At 42.0% G+C, this 20097-nt stretch overlaps 1 long non-coding RNA gene and 1 pseudogene across 1 annotated transcript; one reads left to right on the top strand and one right to left on the bottom strand.

Annotated features, from left to right (window-relative positions):
- Positions 1-3826: 3826 nt before the first annotated feature.
- On the top strand, positions 3827-8230 carry LOC144245429 (uncharacterized). The gene is made up of 3 exons (XR_013339260.1): positions 3827-3876; positions 4891-4996; positions 7772-8230. It is a non-coding gene; the product is annotated as an uncharacterized LOC144245429 (long non-coding RNA).
- A 10204-nt stretch (positions 8231-18434) lies between these two features.
- Positions 18435-19478, bottom strand: LOC144245077 (eukaryotic translation initiation factor 2A pseudogene; annotated as a pseudogene).
- Between the last annotated feature and the right edge of the window lie 619 nt (positions 19479-20097).

The raw sequence follows: 20097 nt of genomic DNA, 5'->3' as shown, positions 1-20097 counted from the left end.
TCCAAGGAATAGAGAAACCCATGGAAGTCGGCCATTCTGATGTGAATCTTTACACTTGATAATGAAAACAATTCCAAAGGCAACTTATATAGCAAAAGTTGTAGAACTATCACCCACCTTTACCCCCAACTATTTGAATCTGAAATTAAATAAAATCTCTCCCCATTTAAAATGCACGCTGAACAAGAATTCACCCACTCCACTCCAGCTTTTCCAAAAATAATTCTGCATGAAATCACTCAAAAGTGTTTCCCATTTCTGCCCTAAAATCTATTTGGGGTGGTAACATTCCTGAAACAGAGTTTACTTTGGATACATTTACTTACTCTACTTTGATTACTTTGGATTCTACTTAAAAGTGTGGTCGAAGCCCTGAGTAATCAATCAGTGGTATTAAATGTATTCGTTACTTAAAGTTCTAAATTATCAGGATGAAAATTAGTTGGTTCAGAACTGCATCTGCAATAGACTCTAGGTTCCTTTCATGCTTTTTATCCAGGTTTGTTGTGGGGGTGGGTGAGAGGGAGATGGTTGCAGGGTTCAGGAGTGGAAACATCATTATTACAAAATGCCAATCACTTTACACAGAGGCACAGTCTCTTATTCCAAGAGCATATTCTTTTTCTTTCTTTCCTTTTTTGTTTAAAAGCACTAATTTTCATTTCAAAAGAAAAATAGTGCCGGAAATGATGAGAAGCATCAACACGTAGCTTTGAGAATTTAGACCTTTTTTTTTTTTAATTTTTTTTAATGTTTTATTTATTTCTAGGAGAGAGAGAGAGAGACAGCGTGAGCAGGGGAGGGTCAGAGAGAGAGGGAGTCACAGACTGAAACAGGCTCCAGGCTCTGAGCTGGCAGTCAGCACAGAGCCCGACGCAGGGCTCGAACCCACGAACCGCGAGATCATGACCTAAGCGAAAGTCGGACGCTTAACGACTAAGCCACCCAGGCGCCCCGAGAATTTAGACCTTAATTGAAGATACACTACTTTCTGAATTCGTATATTTACAGCAAAAAATTTCAAGATTTATAGAAAACCTTTGATTCTCTACTAATTTTGCATTAAGGCATTTATATTTGCTAATCTCTATTTTTCCATGCTTTCTTAGAGATTTTTTGAAGTCTCACAAACTTTTAAAGAGGCTCAAAGAACAATATACTCTAAGTAAAATGAACACCAAGATACTTTGAGAATGTTCCCTTTACATTAGCTCTTCTCAGTATACTCTGATTAAAATTTAGTTGGCAACAAAGCCTTGCAAACTTTCATCGTGTGACTAAGGAGATTGAAATGCCACATAGAGTTACAATACAGTTTCAGAACATGTGAGCCTTTCTCTTGAAACTCAAATTATGCCAATTAGAATTCCACTGCCTTTAATGAAGAAACTTGTGAAAATGCTGGTTTTGAATGTGTCTCGTTGAATCATTGTATAGAAAACAATGAACACTATGGTCACAACTATTACCCTACGTTAATGATGTATAAGTAGGTTATGTGCTGGGAAGCACTATAAAGAAGTGTGAACCAGTTGAAAATTAAGGACAAGAAACAACATGGCAAATCACAGTAAATTTGTATAGATATATAGGCACAGAAAATTAAAATTTACATCTATGCAGGCGTATCTGGATTCATATATCTTTGACACTCAGAGCTCCTGGGTCAACTAAGCCAGTGTGAAGAACGTTTTTTTCATACACTTTAGGAAATGTCTTATCCCTATTTTTTCTTAAAAAAAATGCTGTGATCTCCATTCTAAAAATTCCCTGAGATAAAGACAAATCAGAATCAATTTACAAAGTTACCCAAAAGCATAATTAACAGCGGTCCCTAAAACAGGGGTGGGGTTAAGAATTTCATTAAAAATATAAAAGTGGGCTGAGAGTTTTTAGAGTCTTAGAGTCTTGTAGAGTTTTAGACTTAAGATTTTAAAACTTTGGAGCAGTGCCTGATGTATACAGAATCCAATCTTAATTTGTGTACAACTGTGTTAACAACTATATTTTCACACCTTCCAGGGCAAGATACAAAATTAACTGATGTCCCCAAATGCTACCATTTATCCCCCAAATACTCCACAGGTGCGCATACTAGTGCAGACACATATAGATTCCATGTTTTCCCCATGTGCTTCTACTGTTTCTTGTCATTCGCCTAATTTGCTTCTCTGGAAGGAGGCAGTGACTCAGCGTGTGTGCACTGAGGATCTGGAAGAGCTAGGTGGTAAGCCCATGACTAGGGAACTCTGCAGTACCATCTCCCTGGAGCTGGGGGGAAAGCAGATCTCCATCCATCCTCATCTGACTTTCTCCCAGAACCACTGTCAACAATTTAGAGTGTATCTGCAGACTTTTCAATATTAACCCTCGCCCATTTAGCTGAGATAGTTTTTGCATGTACTGGATGTACATACATGTAAGATGTACTGCAATTGGAAAGGAACACTGTTTCATGTTTTATCACCAGAATGTTCAGCAACATCTACCATCAAATAGTTGCTCATTTAATAATAGTCTCATTTGCTTAATGAAGATGAGAAATAGAAGTTCAATAGATGAAGTGACTTGCCCTGGTTGGTAAGTGATGGGATTGGAAATTCATTTGACCACGCCTAGAAGGTTTTACTCACTTTGTCAAAGAATCGCTTGACTGACAACAAAGAGGCTGGCACTTGGGCAGGCAGCCGAGGGAGAGCCTGAGCTCTGGCGGGAGATGGCATCCTCTTCCTCTGTTCCTCATGCCTGGAGGATCCCCTAAGGCTGAGCTGATGCTGTCTCAACATGATGGGGTTTTGATTCTGGTTTTCCACTTGTCTTATCTTGCTCTTATGCTAATGGACTGCTTCCTGGTTGTGCTGATGGGGCATTTCCTAGGCAGCCTTCCCTCCTCTGGACCTAAGGGAGAATGAAGGAGATGCCATTGCTCTCACAAGGCACAGACCCTGGAGAGGACTTCCACATGGACTCAGTGGGCTCTGCCCTGGCACATGTGTGGGAGGAAGTGACTCTGCCTGGAAAGGAGAGCACGCCGTGTTTGCACAAGCAGCTATAGGTGGCTGGGGTTTGGTGCCTGCCGCTCACCTCTGTGGCATCACCTTGGGTCAGACCTTCTCCTCTCCTGCTCAGGCTTCAGGTATCCACGAAAGGGTGCGCATGATGGTAAAAAATTCTTTTTGCCTCTGGAATTCTGTGGTTTAAACTTGCTACACAACAGTTAAAACAAAGAAGTCAATATATACATTTATGGTTTTGCTGCCTTTGGAAGGGCATAGAACCACTGAGCTTACCCTCCCTAATGATCAAAGTTTAGCCAGTTTCCTCTTTCCTCTGAGGACACGGTCTCTTGGAGATGCAGAATTGGGTCTTTGCCCATCCCTGTACATCTCCTTTCTTCTCCTCTCAGGGGAGGGGGCCAGATGTTCTCTTGGAACTTAACACTCAGCACAGGTGCTTCCTCCAGGAGGGGTATGCAGGGGGAGAGGTGTGTTGCTAGCTTGGCTGGGGGCTGGCTGTGTCACAGATCTGTTCCAGGGGAGGAGATCAGACATAAATAAATTCCTGGGGAAGTCTCAGGACTTGCCTTCTGCCCTCTGAGCCTCTTGTAGTAGGTGCAAAGTGAAGTCCCCATGGCATACAAGAGAGAGCTAACTTCTGCCTCCACACTTACATCTCTCCTCACTTGTCTAAGCACCAGAACTGTAGAGTTTGGCTCATTTAGAGAAAGATATTTTTAAGGAGAGCTGGGCAAAGAGGGAGTGAGCTGCTTCTGAAGTAGTGAGGTCACTGACACAGGTCACAGAATGCCACCCAGGCATTGTGACCTGGGAGGTAGGTCTGAGGGCTCCACTCAGAGAAGACTGTCTGAGGTATCAGGTAGGTGAGACCTCCAGATCAGAGAGATCTCATTATTTAATTATCTTCTTCTTATAGTTTGTTCTTATTTCATTAACTTTTGTGTTATCATCACGAACTCTTTCCTCAGCTTTTTACTTTGGAGAACTACTGAAATTAAATGTTTCAGTATTTTCAGATTCTTTTGGAAGGAATGTATTTAAAGTATACATGTTCCTCAGAGTGTTTCTTTGGCTGAATCTTACAGGTTTTGATATCTAACATTCTCAATTACATTCACTTTTAATAGCCTTTAATTTCACCTTAGATTTCTTTTGACATTGCTTTATATTTTAATATGTAAACTTTATTTTGGGGGAAAGAATCTACCCTTTTATTCTTAGTATCTGGATTTAGTATATATATGAACTTGTTATGATTTTTACACTTTCAAATTAAGATTTTATTGGGAGAAAAGGATACAGTAGATTTTTATAAAATTTCTACATATTTTTGACAATGTGCATTGTTTTGGGTTGAAACAGTATGTTCATATCTTTATATTTTACCTCTCTTGTTATACAATCATGATTGTTAATTTTATTATTTAAATCCATGGTCTTTTATGTTTTCAGCCTCTTAATTTTTTAAATAAGTTTGTCGAAGTGCCACCATGTTTTTGACAACTAGAGCAAGGCAAATACTGTACTTCTATATCTTCTGTGGGTTCCTAATAAACTCACATAAGTGCCAGGGATAGTGATGGCTTGATTATGGAGAACTAGTCTTGTGCCTAAGGGCAACCAGAATTGCCCTTTTCTTCTTCATTGAATTGAAGAAATTTGGTCTTGCAGCCTGGGATGAACAAGTCACATAATCAGCCAAAGGCTAGACAGTTAGGAACCCAAGAGTAGAGTGCCAGAGGTAGAAATGTGCAAAGTCTCACAATGATAAGGCAAAAACATGTTTTAAAAACAGCAAAGGAAAGTAGAACACGCTCTTTCTGCTTTAATGTGGGGTATCTGAATGTCGTTTTCTCCACTTTCCACTGGTCAGATTATTCTCTCTCAGATAGAAAACTGCACATGAAGGAGTGGAAGAAGAAACCAACCAGGGCCTGGTGTAGCTTCCTTACTTCTCCGGAAACACAAGAAATAAGGAGGTAAGCATGCCTCGGCAACAACTTTGTCTATCTTCTGTCTTAATTTTAATCTTGTGTAGTATATTTGTGTCTGTGTATGTGTGTTTATGTGTGAGTGTGGGAGAGAAATTTTGTCTTAAGTAAACAATATATTTCATTTGACATAAGTTGAGAGTGTTTTTTTTTTTTTCAAAAGGAAAATTTAATAGACTTTAAGGCATACCTCATTTTTTACAAATTGAAGGTTCGTGACAACCTTGCACCAACCAAGCCTCTTGGCACCAATTTTCCAACAGCTTCTGCTCACTTCATGTTTTTGTGTCACATTTTGGTAATTCTCACAACATTACAAACTTTCTCATAATTATTATATTTGTTATGGTGATACGTGATCAGCGATCTTTGATGTTACTATTATAATTGTTTTGGGGACCCATGAGCCGCATCAACATAAAAAGGCAAACTTAATTGATAAACGTGTGTTCTGACTGCTCCACCAACTGGCCATTCTCCCATATCTCTCTCTGTCCTCAAGCCTCCCTCTTCCATGAGACACAACAATATTGAAATTAGACCAATTAATAAATTTGCAGTGGCCCTAAGCATTCAAGTGAGAGGAAGAATCAATTGATGTGGCAAACTTCATTGTCTTATTTTAAGAAATTGCCACAGCCACCCAACCTTCAGCAATCGCTACCTTGATCAGTCAGAGCTGTCAACATCAAGGCAAGACCCTCTACCTGCAAAAAGATAATGACTTGCTGAAAGTTCAGATGATGCTTAACATTTTGTAAGCAATAAAATATTTATTTATTGGAGAAAGAAAGAATGTGAGCAAGTAGACAAGGGAGAGAAAAAGAGAGTCTTAAGCTGTGGAGCCTGATGCCAGGTTTGACCCCACGACCCTGAGATCATGACCTGAACTGAAATCAAGAGTCAGACACTCAACCGACTGAGCCAACCAGGCACCTCAGCAATAAAGTATTTTGTAATTAAGATATGTACATTGTGTTTTAGATACAATGCTACTGCACACTTAATAGACTATAGTATAGTGTCTATAGTATAGCTATATAAATATAGCTTAATGCACTGGTAAACCCCAACATTCATTTGACTGGCTTTATTATGGTAATCTGGAACCAAATCTGTGGTATCTCTAAGGTGAACCTGTATATCAAGGGAGAAGCAGTATCATAGTTAAGGGTGTGGGATCTGGGTTCAAATTCTCTCTCTTAAAGTTACTGAAAGAATAGCCATGAGAAAACAACTCTCTATGGATCTAAAGTTTCTCTTTTTAAAAATTCGTAACTCACAGAAATGTAAACAAATTAAATGACTTAATATGATGAAATATTTAAAATACTAACTGGCACAGAGTAAATCTTCCATCGGCTATTAGGGTTGCTTTACTCTCTGCTCAAATTTTGTAACATTTCTTAAATTTTGAAAGTTCTACCTTTTATTAAGGCTGCCCATTTTTTTAATGTTTTTTTAAAAATTTATTTCTGAGACAGAGAGAGACAGCGTGAGCAGTGGAGGGTCAGAGAGAAAGGGAGACACAGAATCCGAAATAGGCCCCAGGCTCTGAGCTGGCTGTCAGCACAGAGCTCGATGTGGGGCTCGAACCCACGAACCGTGAGATCATGACCTGAGCCAAAGTTGGAGGCTCAACCGACTGAACCACCCAGGTGCCCCAAGCCTGCCCATTTTTAATTAATATACATCTGTTTTATATTAAGTATAGTGCGAATTTTCCTGTTGATTAAAGAATAATTAGGGGCGCCTGGGTAGCTCAGTTGGTTGAGCATCCAGCTTTGGCTCAGGTCATGAGCTCACGGTTCCTGAGTTGGAGCCTTGCATCAGGCTCTCTGCTACCAGCACAGAGCCTGTTTTGGATTTTCTGTCTCTCTCTCTCTGCCCCTCCCCTGCTTGCATGTACTCTTTCTGTCTGGAAAATAAATAAACATTAAACAAAGAATAATTAATCTCAATTCACTGAGATTTATGATTTCAAGATGCTTTGACTACTACTGAAAACAACAAAACCTAAAAGGGAAAGGAGAGAAATTGAGCAACTTAAATGAAACAACAAAACAACAAATTGCCACTACTTCAACCAGAAGTGGTGGGGAGCATCTGTCAAACACCCCACCATTGAGCCAACCCGAGATGAGACTGTGCAGGCCAAGAAGCTATGTGCACCCCCTGAGACCACAGGCCATACACAAAACCTCCCAACTGGTGTTACCATCCAGAAGTCACCTTCAACAGACCTTAGACTAGCCACGGTCTAACCTGTGATGGTTTAACTATGGAGTCACTTGGCCATATCTGACCTGACTCATCTGCACAGATGCTTTGAAATCCACAGAATCCTGTGAGAGGTCAAGGTTACCTTGTGTTCGTTGCTGCTGATGCATTTGCTAGTAAAATCCTAGTGCTCCATTTCACTGACTTCCTTTATGTGATGAAAGAAAATCTGGCACGTTGACTTTCTTTTTGATAGTTCCCTGCATCAGAACTCTCCCCGGTTGAGATCACTTTAATGATTTCTCCATCTTTGCATGGAGCCGTGTCTTGGTGCCGCCTTCTTAAGTGGAGTTCCTTCTCGCAGGCTGTGGCTTGCAGTACCAGAACAAAGAAGATGTTATTGTTCTCTGTGGAAGTGAATTGATGCCCCTCTGGGAGTCTGGATATTATCAAGATGAAAAAGATTCAGTGTTTCTTTCGGAAGTGGTAAATCATATCCTTTGTGAGGTGTGCATTCAATCTCTTTCTCTTTCTTTCTTTGAGGAGTGGCCAAGCCAGAGTGATACTTCGGTCTTCGCTCCTTGGATGAAGGTGGGGAAGGATGTCTGAGTCACCAAGTCCTCTCCTCCAGGCGCACAGGCCTGCTGGCTCCCATTTGGCTTCCAAGTGCTCGCATATCCAGAGCTGCCCATCACTTACCTCCAGAATCCCTCCCATCTCTTCCCATCCTTTTTGGAACGGACTGGCTTCCTCTTGCCTCGTCTCCATGTTCCAGTGCTTTGGGGGTCTTCTCTGCTCCACTTCACTAGGAATAAGTAAGGCCTCATCTGGTGAGCTGGACCATGCTGATATATTGCCTTCTTGTGTGTTCCCCCATCTCAGGCAACATGCCTGGGCCCACCATGGCGCTTTTCCTTAGGAGGGCCTTCCGATGCCTTTGGGAGGCCCAGCCGCAGGAGTTACATTGGTGTTAACTGCAGAAATGAAATGAACAGTGATGAACATGTAATAGTTTTCATTCAGAACTTAATTGTGTAAATATCAGTGAATGTTTTGGAGTCTGGGTGCCTGGTAACTTCAGTGGGAGCCGACGTCACCATACATTGCTACAAAGGCTATCTTGACCTGCATTAATGGAGAAATGGAGTGTGGATCAGAGGAGCTAGTTCTGCTGTCCTCTGTGCTGGCTTCTTTGTCCAGAACTTCATATCTCACCTGTCCATTGCATTATAGAAAGAACCTTGAAAAGGAATATAAGAGATAGTGATTAACATCTTGAGGAATCTAGAAACCATGCTGTGTTGTATGGAATGAGTGGAAAAACTGTCTAACTCAAACAGGATGCTTATCTGGAAAAAAAAAAAAAAGAAGACGACGACTTGGGTAGAAAAAGAGTGCTGTCTCCAGATGTGTAAAAAAGTTCAACATAGTAGAGAAAACAAACCGGTTCTGTGTAATCACCATAGGGTAGAACTTTGATCTTTAGTGGGAGTTGTAGGGGATGGATTTCATTTCATTCTATTTTAACAGCCTTGAGGCAGCCACATGGGCAAGCAGTCACCATGTCACCCGGAATGCCCAAGCCAAGGCTGGCTCCCCTTCTCCAGGACCTGGGTAGGTAAGCACTTGGTCTCTTGCCTCTGAGTACAAGTGGTTCTATGGCTATTGAAGCAAAGGCAATAGCATCCCTTCTGTGGCTCCTCATGGAGGAGAGCAGTGGGACCTCACCGTGCTCATGGAGGGCCCTGGACCTGACCGAGGCCTGCAGGGGATGTTTTCTCAGCTTTAAGTCTCGAGTTGATGAACCAGGCCTGGAGTTCACCTGCCAACCCTCCCTCCCCCCTAACATCTGAAAGAAAGGCTGCAACCCCAGGCACAGACTGTCCCATCTGCACCCTGAAGACAAGACTGAGGGTGACCCATGTTGGCCTGAGGATGAAAGGCAGGGGCTGGAGTTCTGGGCTGGGGCTGGGCTGTAGACATGCTGTGTGGGGCTTTCTCTTTCCTGGTGTTATCCCCTGTTTGTGAAATCCATTCCCATGAATGTTTCAGGCACTGCCCTTCTCAGAAGGTTAAAAGCTAAGCCGGCTCCATAGGAAGCAGCTCCAATGTTTAGCCAAGTCTGGTGGAGTCATTTGCCCCGCCTCTGTCCAGTGAGCTTGAGCCAGCACTTGTCCACCTTTGCTGATGGGAAGCTTATCAGTAAACTGGTAGCTCATCTGATGGCACTGAGCAGGGCTTTGGAGGCTGACACTCACATCACAGCATCTTAAGTAGCCACAGCCTTTTCGTGCAGAAATGCAGGAAGAAGAATCCTTCTCCATGCCTTACCTGGCAGATTCATTCTATAGGAAAGAGAAAAGCAGAAGAAAAGAACACTGGTGTTGAATTTACAAAGAAAAGCAAGTTCCAAGGATTCCTGAAGTTGGTTCTCATTCTTCCCACTTAATCTACACTTTTATTTTGTTTACATTTTAAAACTTCTATTTTATAATTTTATACTTACAAAGAATGGCACAAAAAGAGTACAAAGGATTTCTCTGTACCTTTTGACCAAATTTCTCAGATGTTTAGTCTCACGTAACATGAGTACAATGACCAAAATCAGGAGATTAACTTGATGTGACACTAGTCTAATCTATAGGCCTTATGTGGATTTTACCAGTTGTCCCACAAATGTCCCTTATCTGGTCCAGGTTCCATATCAACTTCATATGTTGGGTTTAGATGTATTCTGAATCCATCTGACTATTAGATGGAATAGTCTTATCGATGCCTTCAGCAAATTTAATTCTAGAGAAGGAGAATGTATCCATTAGAGAATTACTGAGTGTCTGCTTGGCCCGTGCTGTGCCCTGATGGGGATGAGGTGATACCACATGGAAAAGGAGAGACACCATCCCTGCCATCTAAAGGTTCCCAGTCTAATGTTGAACACAGACAATAAAACCAGCAGTTTCAATGCAGCATGGTAATTACCATTAAAGAGAATGAAGAGAACATGCTGGTTGGGAGAGGAGACACCTCAACTCAACTGGGAAAATGCAAGAAAGAATTTCTGGAAGAGATGATATTAGAGTTGAGGCCCATGCGATGAGTAAGAGTTTCTTAGGCTGGGAGAAGGTCATTGTGGTGTGAGATCATACAGGCAGTGACAATGGCATTGGTGTAATTCCAATAGCATAAGACATCTGCTCTGAACGCTCAGCTGAAATGCTTTCTGGAGTCTGGACATGAGACATGACATGAAGAGAGGTGTGCATGGGGCTAGAGAGGCAGGGAATGGCTGTATGTGCAAAGGCTTGGAAGTTGTAAGGGTTTATTTTTGACCAGAGAGCAATGGCCAAACATCAAAAAATGTTTCGTGCAGGAGTGTGGTGATTATAGTTGTGTTTGCAAAGACTACAAGATATGATGTTGGCCTGTGTCAAGATGGAGCAGTGGATGTAGAGACATGTAAAAAAACCCAAGATTTGGAGGAAGCAGGATTGATAGGATATAGAGGTTGGTTGGATGGAGATGTAGAGATTGGTTGGATATAAAGATTGGTCCTGTGGAGAGGGTGAGGGAGAGGTAGTGGTCAAAGGTGAAGCCCAAGCCATGGCTTTGGCAATGAGTGGAAATTGGTGCTTTATACCTTCTCTAAGGTAGAAGACACAATGGAAGGAGCAGTTCTGAGGGTGGCTTTTATGCTGAAGTGCTTGGGTAAACTGTGTGAAGTTAGAATGGAAAACTGATGCTCTCTTGACCCCCAGTCCAAGGCTGTTGACTTTATTGCATGCCTCCTAACTCTTGCTAACCCAGCAAGCCACTGGTGTGAAATTGTAAAATACACATATAGGTGCTCTTGAGAAGCAGACTGCATGCCCTGGTCGCTGTCACTGGAGAGCCCGCATCAAGGGCTCCCCCAGGATTGGGCAAACACTGTAATAAAGTGAAACCCAAACTTAGGTAGTGATTTCTGTTGCAATCTTATTCAGCTGGGAGAGCAGGAGTGGCTGGATTCAATACTGCTGAGATGGGATTAGGAGAGCACGGTAGGTAAGGGGAGTTGTCCCACCACCACAGGGTTGTTTGCTGAGAGAAGAGGAGCAAAGGGCCAGGCCAGAAAAGGCAATTGTCTGGGATATTGGACTCAAGAAAATGCCAGGAAGAGGTGGAGGGGCATCCTTTCCTCCAACCTGTCAGAGAAGGGCTGGGAGGAGCAAGGGAACTAGTCAGCATAGAGCTCTTTCTACCTGGAAGCCCCCACAATAGTTTCTGTCCTACCATATGCTGATGAGGAAGGTGGGGTTCCATAAGGTTAATGACCTGCTCAAGGTCACATAGTAAGTGTAGGGCCACGACTTTGATAAAGCCCTGACTCTGTAGCTCTTTCTTCTGCTCTATGCCTCCTGATATCAAGTAGAAGCTCAGGTCCAGTTTAAGCAACTGTCAAAACTGTCCAGGGGCAGGCAGGAGGAGGATGCCTGGACAGAAGGAACAAAGAGAAAGTTTATTATTGCCACCCCAAAGTAGTCACTGGCACCATGCAAGGCTCTGGCCATCATCAGGAATATCCCTCCTGAAGAGGGAAAAGAGTTGGATAAGATCTAATTCCAGGGAATAGTGTTGAGGGCACAGCAGGAAGGATGGTGACGCAGCATTGCACAGGGAACAGGCTGGCCTCTGGCAAGCAGAACCTAGCCAAACAGTCATAAGTCAGGCTGGCCCGGTCTGGTGTGAGACCCAGTCCTGATGCTCCCTCCTCATCCTTGATTCAGGATCTGTTCTTGGTCCACTGCAAGGCTAGTCTTGAGTAAAAGCTGATCTAGAAGCAGCAATGCACCAGCTCCAGGGGTTTTGTTGATGTTTATGGAAGCTGTCTTTTCCCTTTTGACCCATATTCACCCTGATTTGCAGACCTGCTCCACCCTGACAGGCTAGGCTGGAAGCACTTAAGAAGAAGAGATCTCAGCTGGACTCTTCCTCTCCTTCCAGCACTGGGAGAGAGGGAAGTCTGCTCCCCCAGCAGTCATTCAGCCTCTTGGTGGCTCAGCTGGAGGAGGAAGTCTAGGCAGGGAGTGTGTGGGGGCGCAATCTGGTTTAACTAAATTTTATGGGCCCTAAGAACAGGGGAGAAAGCAGGACTGGAATGTGAGGAGTGGGTGGGGAATGACTTGCCTGCCCCAGTTTCTCATCTGCCAGAACTGTAATTGAAGCATTGGCTGCTATCAGGTAGCATTAATTGACATCCAGGGTCACTGTGTCCCCTCTCCATACTTGGATAAATTCACTGCCCATAGATTGGCACCAATTCTGTGCTCACAGTCTGACTGCAATCCTAAGAGGGAGGAACCTTGGCTAGCCTGGCAAGGGAGATACTCCTGGCTGGATGTAGGACTTCTTCAGCTACCAAGATATCCTGGGACTCCATCTTCAAGGAGCTTTTTGGACCATGTAAAAGGAGCACAGACAAGCAGACACAACTTGAAATGCATTTTATTTATGGACCAACTTAGTCCACCGCAAATGGCTGGGCAGCACCCCTAAAAATGAGTCAGGGGTCTCCTGTGCAGCATCTGGGGGTGGAAGTGAGCAATGTGAATATTTTTGGTGTGTGCTAAAATTTGTTTTTTTTTTTTTCTTGGGAAAAGAACCTCAAGCTTCTTCGATCCCTTTCTATCATGTATCCTTGGCAGCTCTGGGAGATATTTTCTCTATTAAACAAACCAACAGCTGCTGGTTTTGGCTACAGTTTGCTTTGCTCAGTTCTTGGGCGGAAAGAAGATGCTCAGCTGTCTTTGAGAGTTATCAGTAGAAATCAAAATAAAAAACACAGAACAGATGGGCCTAGAGGATGGAAACCCCGAAGGGCGCTGTGGGCTCCCATCCCCAGTAGAAAGCCGCAAATTCTTGACGGTTATAGGGTTCTCCTCCTGCCCAGACCCAGCCTCGAGTGCTCAACTCCATACTGCAGGGATGCGTGGTCTTCCTCCCATTTGACCTTTCAGGATAGAGGACACATGAAGAGTGGCAGATTTCTGTGAGAAGACTGTGGGCAAAGGCACTCGGAAATATCCTGGATCAAAACCCATCACATCACCAATTTTGCCATAGGTGATGCATTTCTTCAGGTATCAATTTCTCCACCTCTGGGTTCTGATTTGAACCAACCAAACAGCAGTTAATATCTGTATTATTATTTTCTATGTGTCAGGCACTAGATTACAAATTTGCAAGGTCACACTTACTCCTTGCCTTATTCTTGTGTTGTACTCGTTTTATTGATTAGAAAGTTGAAGCTCACGGGGTGCATGGATGGCTCAGTTGAGTGTCTGATTCTTGATTTCAGCTCACATCATGGGTCATGGGATGCAGCCTCATGGAGCCTGCCTCGGATTCTTTCTCAATATCTTCCTCTGCCTCTTCACCTCAAAAAAAAGTTGAAGCTCAGACAAGCCAAATAATTTACTCAAACTCAGAGTTAGTATTGGTATTCCTGCTTAGTCCAACCACCAAAATTACCTAAATACTTACATTGCCTACCTGAGAAGACTGATGCCATTCATTCAATACATATAAGTAAATGCATAACAGCACACACACGCACACACACACACATACATACAGAGCAAATCATACTCAGCAGAAATATACATCCATTTATCCCATAGTCAAGGAAATGAACATAAAGATGGTCACATAACCAAAAATCCCCAAACACTGGGGGGAAATCAGCATCATTGGAAGGATGTCAAATTACCTAAAAATTACATTGAAATTATAATTATATGAAGAAGATATTGCCTTAGGAAGCAAAGTTTAGAGCATCAGGAAATTCTTTAGAATAGTATAATTAATGTTGACATATGAAATAACATTGAAGACATTTAATTTACATATAAGTTAAAACAAATAAAGATCTAGAGAAAAAATAAGAACAAAGAAATAAAAAAGTATGTTAAATAGCAGAATTGATATAACTAAAATTTGAATTTGTAAGCTGGGGGACGGCAAAAAAGAATTCTTCCAAAATGTAGCCCCAAAAGACCAAGAACCACAACATATTAATGAAGCATTAAGACACAGTAGGTTTATCAAAGAGTTTCAAATCCTGTCTAATTGAACGTGCAAATGGAAAGAAAAACAAAACAGAGGCTTGAGGGAGAGTAATAAATGAGACAATTTTTCAGAAAGGAAGACATGAGTCCTCAAATTGAAATAGCCCATTGAATGTTAGGTAGCACAAATCTAACAGGTATGACACATGCATGCACTGTGGTGATGTTTCAGAAAACTGATGGAGAAGTGTCCTAAAAGCCAATGAAGCTGAGTGAAAGAGAAGACGGTTTCTCTAGAAAGAAATGAACATCAGATTGGAATCCAATTTCTCAAAAGCAGGAGAGGATTTCTGAAAACAATGAACCAATATTTTCAAAGTCGTCGGTATGTGATTTTGAATTACAGCCCTATTCCAAGAAAAAAAAATAAACACAAAGGTGAAAATAGATTTTTCTAAAGCTTTTTAAGGAGTCAGAAAGTTTACCTATCAGAAGCTCTATCAAATGTCTGGAGAATCTATTCCAGCAAAATAAATAAAATGATTGATAATTAAATAGAGCAAGATTGGTCTATGTGGAGTAGCACGTAGTCAAAGAAACACAATAGTGTTTATTAATATTAAATGAACCTTGCTTTTTGAAATAGTTAATGATAATAAAAACTCAGATCCATTATCCCTAAATGATCTCAGAAAATTCAGATCATGGAAGAAAAGAAAAGCTTTGTATGTTAGAACTTTAAGTGGCAATGGCATTTTCCCCGGCTCTTTGAACAAGGGCACTCACATTTTCATTTTGCACTTGATGACACCCCTGTCATCCACATAGGAAAGTAGAGGTTTCTTTTGCTAAGGAAGCTGGGACAAGGAGGCTGCATCTATGGAGACAATGGACACACATGGAAATTGGGTGACGAAAGGGGAATAAAGTGAGTTGCTAACAACTGATAAAGACATATCCCCAGACTCCCTCTGGAGTGGGGGGAGACTGTAGGGTCTTTCCCTGGAACAACCAAACCCCTCAGGGAAAAAGAACTACACATCGTGCCATGTGAAGGTCACTAATGTCGTTGCTGATGGACCATCCCACCAACCAGTGGTGAAACTCTCCAATGCAATGAGCTCTCCCATGCACGTTGTCATCACCTCCCAAGGAGACCCGATATTCAGGGTATTCAAAGGTCCACTCCTATTTCTCCTCCTGCCTCTTGATATGGGAATTGTGTCCATTTGCATTTAATACAATAATTAATAGACTTTGTGTCTCAGGTTCTGTTTTCTTCACAACACATTTTACAATGTACGGTTACGACACTGCCATTGACTTATGAGCATTTTTCCATGCCCATCCCCACTACTAGGCTGCAAGCTCCCTGAGGACAGACAGGAGCCACCCTGTTCATTAGATCTGCAGAGTCTCATACTGTGCTTTCCCAGGTTGTCTCTCAGTAAGTTGATTTGGGTGCAGAGTCTCATACTGTGCTTTCCCAGGTTGTCTCTCAGTAAGTTGATTTGGGTGAAGAATGTGAAAAGACTTTGTAAACTGTATATCTAGATGAACAAAAGGATGGCTTTTAATGACAGAATGGATAGAAAGCAGATTCCAAGGAGGCCTGTGATTACAAGGTACTGATGCCAAGAGGGATGAGTGACAGATATGATATCTGGGTTCCCACCCCCTCCTCAGCATCCCAGAAAATTTGAGGAGTCATGCAGGATGGGCGACTGCATGATTTCTGAGCTGGAGTGGAGCAGAAGCAAAGGTGGAAACAGCCTTCTCTCCTCTCCCCGATGCAGGAGCAAGTGGGACCCATGATGTTTGGCTTGATTTTAAGGTTCCTATTCTCCCTACATTTCCTTTATCTCTTGTGTCAGCCCTGAGAATAAATATCTTGATCACACTCTTCATCAGGTTCTTCCAGGGAAAGGACCTGGCTGTAGGAACCAGACTTCAAATGGTTTTCCAGGAGCTGAGGGAAGCAAGGCTTTTCTGCATTCTCTCCAGCCAAGGAATTAGAGAAAAGATGTGGGTCACAGAGCTACCGCAGTGTACAGAAGAATTCTGAGACTTTCTCTAAGACTCACAGGAAGGACTGTTTCTCTTCATGCAGAAGCCACCCTTTGCTTTCCATGTGGAGCCTGGCTCACTTCATCAGAGGCTCTGGACAGAGAAACCAGGGGCATTGTTTGCTCAAGTGGGTTATTCTAAATAAAGATACACAGGAAGAAAATTAAACCCTTTATTTCTATTTTTTAAATGTTTTATTTATTTTTGAGACAGAGAGAGAGAGAGACAGTGTGAGCAGGGGAGGGTCAGAGAGAGAGGGAGACACAGAATCTGAAGCAGGCTCCAGGTTCTGAGCTGCCAGGACAGTCTGACACAGGGCTTGAACCCACGAACGGTGAGATCATGACCTGAGCTGAAGCCAGACGCTCAATCGACTGAGCCACCCAGGCGCCCCAAACCCTTTATTTCTATTATCCCTTCTTGGGAAATGGCAAGAAATGTTGCCTTTAGAGTCTTTATTTCCTCCATGAGAATCACTTTGTCTATTTGGAAGAGATCTCCACCTCTCCAAGCAGCTATTTCTCTAAGTAACTGTTTACTTCCCAACAACCTCAGACTGAAAGTATCTTGTGGCATCAACATATCTATTTGCCTTGTCCCTGGTCACCATCGATGCAGCATCAAAGAGCACGACATGCTTTCCAAGTTTGAGACAGTGTCCTGCTGCCCACAGGGAGAAGTCCCATACTTCTCCAGAAGGAGGTAGAGCATGGATCGTGGTTATACCTAGGATCAGCTACATGAAGTTTAAAAGAGAAATTCTGTGTCCAGCAACAATGCAAACAACTCAAATTTGTATGCAAGGTAAAAACTGAGAATACCTTTAGGAGACCTGCCACTTTCTGGGTGGACGGTGGCCTCCCAACAGATGTCAGCCATCCTTTGCCTCTGCTGGATGCTTTACAGAGACCTATTTCTGCCGGACAACTGGGTCTAGACACAGATTCAGGGCCAGCTAGAAGATATGTAACTTTCCCCAGGCTTCCTGTGCAAGTGGCATCATTGGCAGGGAGCTGAATGGAACCGCTTCCTTCTGGTTTCTCAAAATGGTTTCTCTGGATCATATTCTTGCCACGTGGCATTCTCTTCTCTGTGTTCTATTGCTTTAGTTAGGTGACTTGTTCTCAAAAGTTGTTATCTGCTAGACACTTTCACTTGTATTATCACTGTCCTTCCTGACAGCCTCCACATGAGATTTTTTATTTTATCTTGACTATGTTTAGACAAAGCTTAGCTTGCGGGAGGCAAGAAATACACATATGGAAATAAATGAGAGGCTCAGCGCACCAGAATTCTGTGTCTAGCTCCATCTCTGATCATTCCAGACTACCAAAGAGCTTGCTTAAATTCCTCTTTGTGAGGAGAAATGGTACCCAGGCACATGTTCAGACTTTTTGGCGGAGGGGGTCCTCATTGGATAGAGCAAAACTTGAGTCTTGGTTTAAAAATACAACAATGGAAACTTTAAAGACTCCAGGAGGAAGTGGACCTTAAAGCAATTCAGTTTTTCAGAAAATTACTACATTGAGTTTATACTGAATAACTTAGTAAGTTAATACAGGTTCAAGGGAAAGAAATAAATATTGATTCTAAAGTTACAGAGACAAACTTTTGTATGCTTGTTTGTTTTGCACTGACACCTTTTATCCAATGTAATGGGTTGTATTTTTTAAATTTAAATGACTTTATTCATTTATGAGGTAAATGGCACTGAATAATAATGATATTTGACTTACAGTCTGTTGAACTTAGGTAAGAAATTTGCATTTCTTTTCTACATGTATTGAAAGGTAGGAAAAGCCAATTTAATGGGCATAATTAACTAATTTCACGTATATTCCAAAGCCTGGAAAATGATTGAGTTATAGATGAGCAATAAACACAGGTATGTGACGGGTAGAGGAAATTCAGGTGCTCTACTGGGTTTAACACAGAAGATGTATTTCCACTGTTATGCTAACAACTTGCTCTCTGCCAATCTTTCAAGTAACCAATTTCAAATCTTCCTGCTTCTAGAGAAGATGGTGTCTCTTCAAATTTCTCCAACTTAGAGTTTTTCTAGTGGTGTTTTAGTTGCTTCGCTCTTCTTTCAAGGCTCAGTTGCCTTCAGGTCTTTGGTTTTTGAATTTTTCATCTGTCTCAGAGTCTCCAGATGTGAACAGATATACACTGTTCCATGGCGTGCTCTGTGGGGCAGGGGGAGATGCCAAATCTTGGTTCTTGTCACTTCTTGCTTTCTGCTTTGCAGCTTTCTTAGCCTCATATTTTCTTTGCTTTTTAAGAGGTGCTTTTGATAATGGCTTATTTCCTGGTTGTGATTTCTAATTCGGCAGTGGTGTCTCCTCAGAGAGCTTGGAATTGGTGATTGGTTTGCTTCTTAAACACAAAAGTCTATCAACCACTGCAAATTTAGATTCTTCATTGGGTACATCACTGCCTTATAAGTTACTGTTTTTGCTGGAAATTAGCCTATCCAAAAATGGCTGCCAGGACAGGGCTGGCATAATGCCAAAGCTTGTACCCATTATTAACACACAACCTGGGAGTATGCGTGGCAGTTAAAATGTGCTCCCCATCTGGGCACCAAGCAAAATATGTAGGATCAGACGTTGCTGGTTTAGAAATAGGTTTGTATTTTTTGAACATTCCATGATTGCATTTGTCCATCAGGTTTTCAAATACAGGTAACCTTAATATACGGCCACGAGGACTAAATACGTTAAAGCATTAATATACGGCCATGAGGACTAAATATGCTAGATGGTAGAGCACTAGCTTCACAGTCAAACACAGGATCACATTTCAAGTTGAAAATCATTTCTTTGGCAGGCATAGAACCATAAATAGCATAAAACTCAGTAGAACTAGAATTCAAAATTTCATCATAAATGGGGCCACGTTTTGGTAATTGAAGAAATTCCAGCACTTTCTTCATTTGTTGCAAGGTTATGCAACATTTGTTCTGTGTATCAGGAAGTATTTTTCTTGTCAAGTCTGTTCTAACTATTCCAAAACAGCAGTGCTTTTTATTCCTTAGTTTCCTAACCTTATCAAGACCAGAGGAACTGACTGGTGCCTTGGACCATCACCACCATTGAAACTGTACCCTCATCTGCCAGGAGGAACATGGACACCGCCATCTTCTCCTGGCAAAGTTATATTCATTTTCAAGGTCCCTTAATGTCTAAAATCATTCCACTGCTGCTATTCTACATTATCTTAATGACTTGGAAGAGATCAGTATGTGGGTCTTTTTAGTGCTGTGAACACCATGACCTTTCCCACTTTCTATTGTCCCTTAGGCTGAAATAGTCATCCTGGCTCTTTATGTAACTACTTCCTTGTTAGCCTTTAAGCTTTAGTGGAAAAATCATCCCTTCAAATTAGTGTCTCCCAGAAAATGTCTACCTCATTGCCTTTCTCAGTCATTACTTCCTTCGTGGTCATTATCTTGCTTAGTTATGTGTTTGTTTGTCCATTGTCTGTCTTCCCCAGAAAAATGTAGGCTCTGTAAGGGAAAGGAGCTCTGGTCTTACTCATCACTAATCCCCAGCCCCTAGTACAGAGCCTGGCACAACATAAGTGTTCAATATATATTTGTGAAATGCATTAATTTTTGCCCCTTCCCTAGCCCTTAGTACCCAACATGCTTATTTAAGTAGCTGTTGAATGAAGAATAAATAAATGAATGAATCAAGAAATACACATTTCTACTGTCCATACTGGTGCAAATGCCCTCTAAGCAGCCTCTGTGGCAGC

The sequence above is a fragment of the Crocuta crocuta genome, unplaced genomic scaffold, assembly GCF_008692635.1.
Source record: "Crocuta crocuta isolate KB4526 unplaced genomic scaffold, BGI_CrCroc_1.0 scaffold170, whole genome shotgun sequence".
NCBI lineage: Eukaryota > Metazoa > Chordata > Mammalia > Carnivora > Hyaenidae > Crocuta > Crocuta crocuta.
The sequence above is the reverse complement of the archived record's forward strand: the minus strand, read 5'-3'. Positions and strand labels throughout refer to the sequence as shown.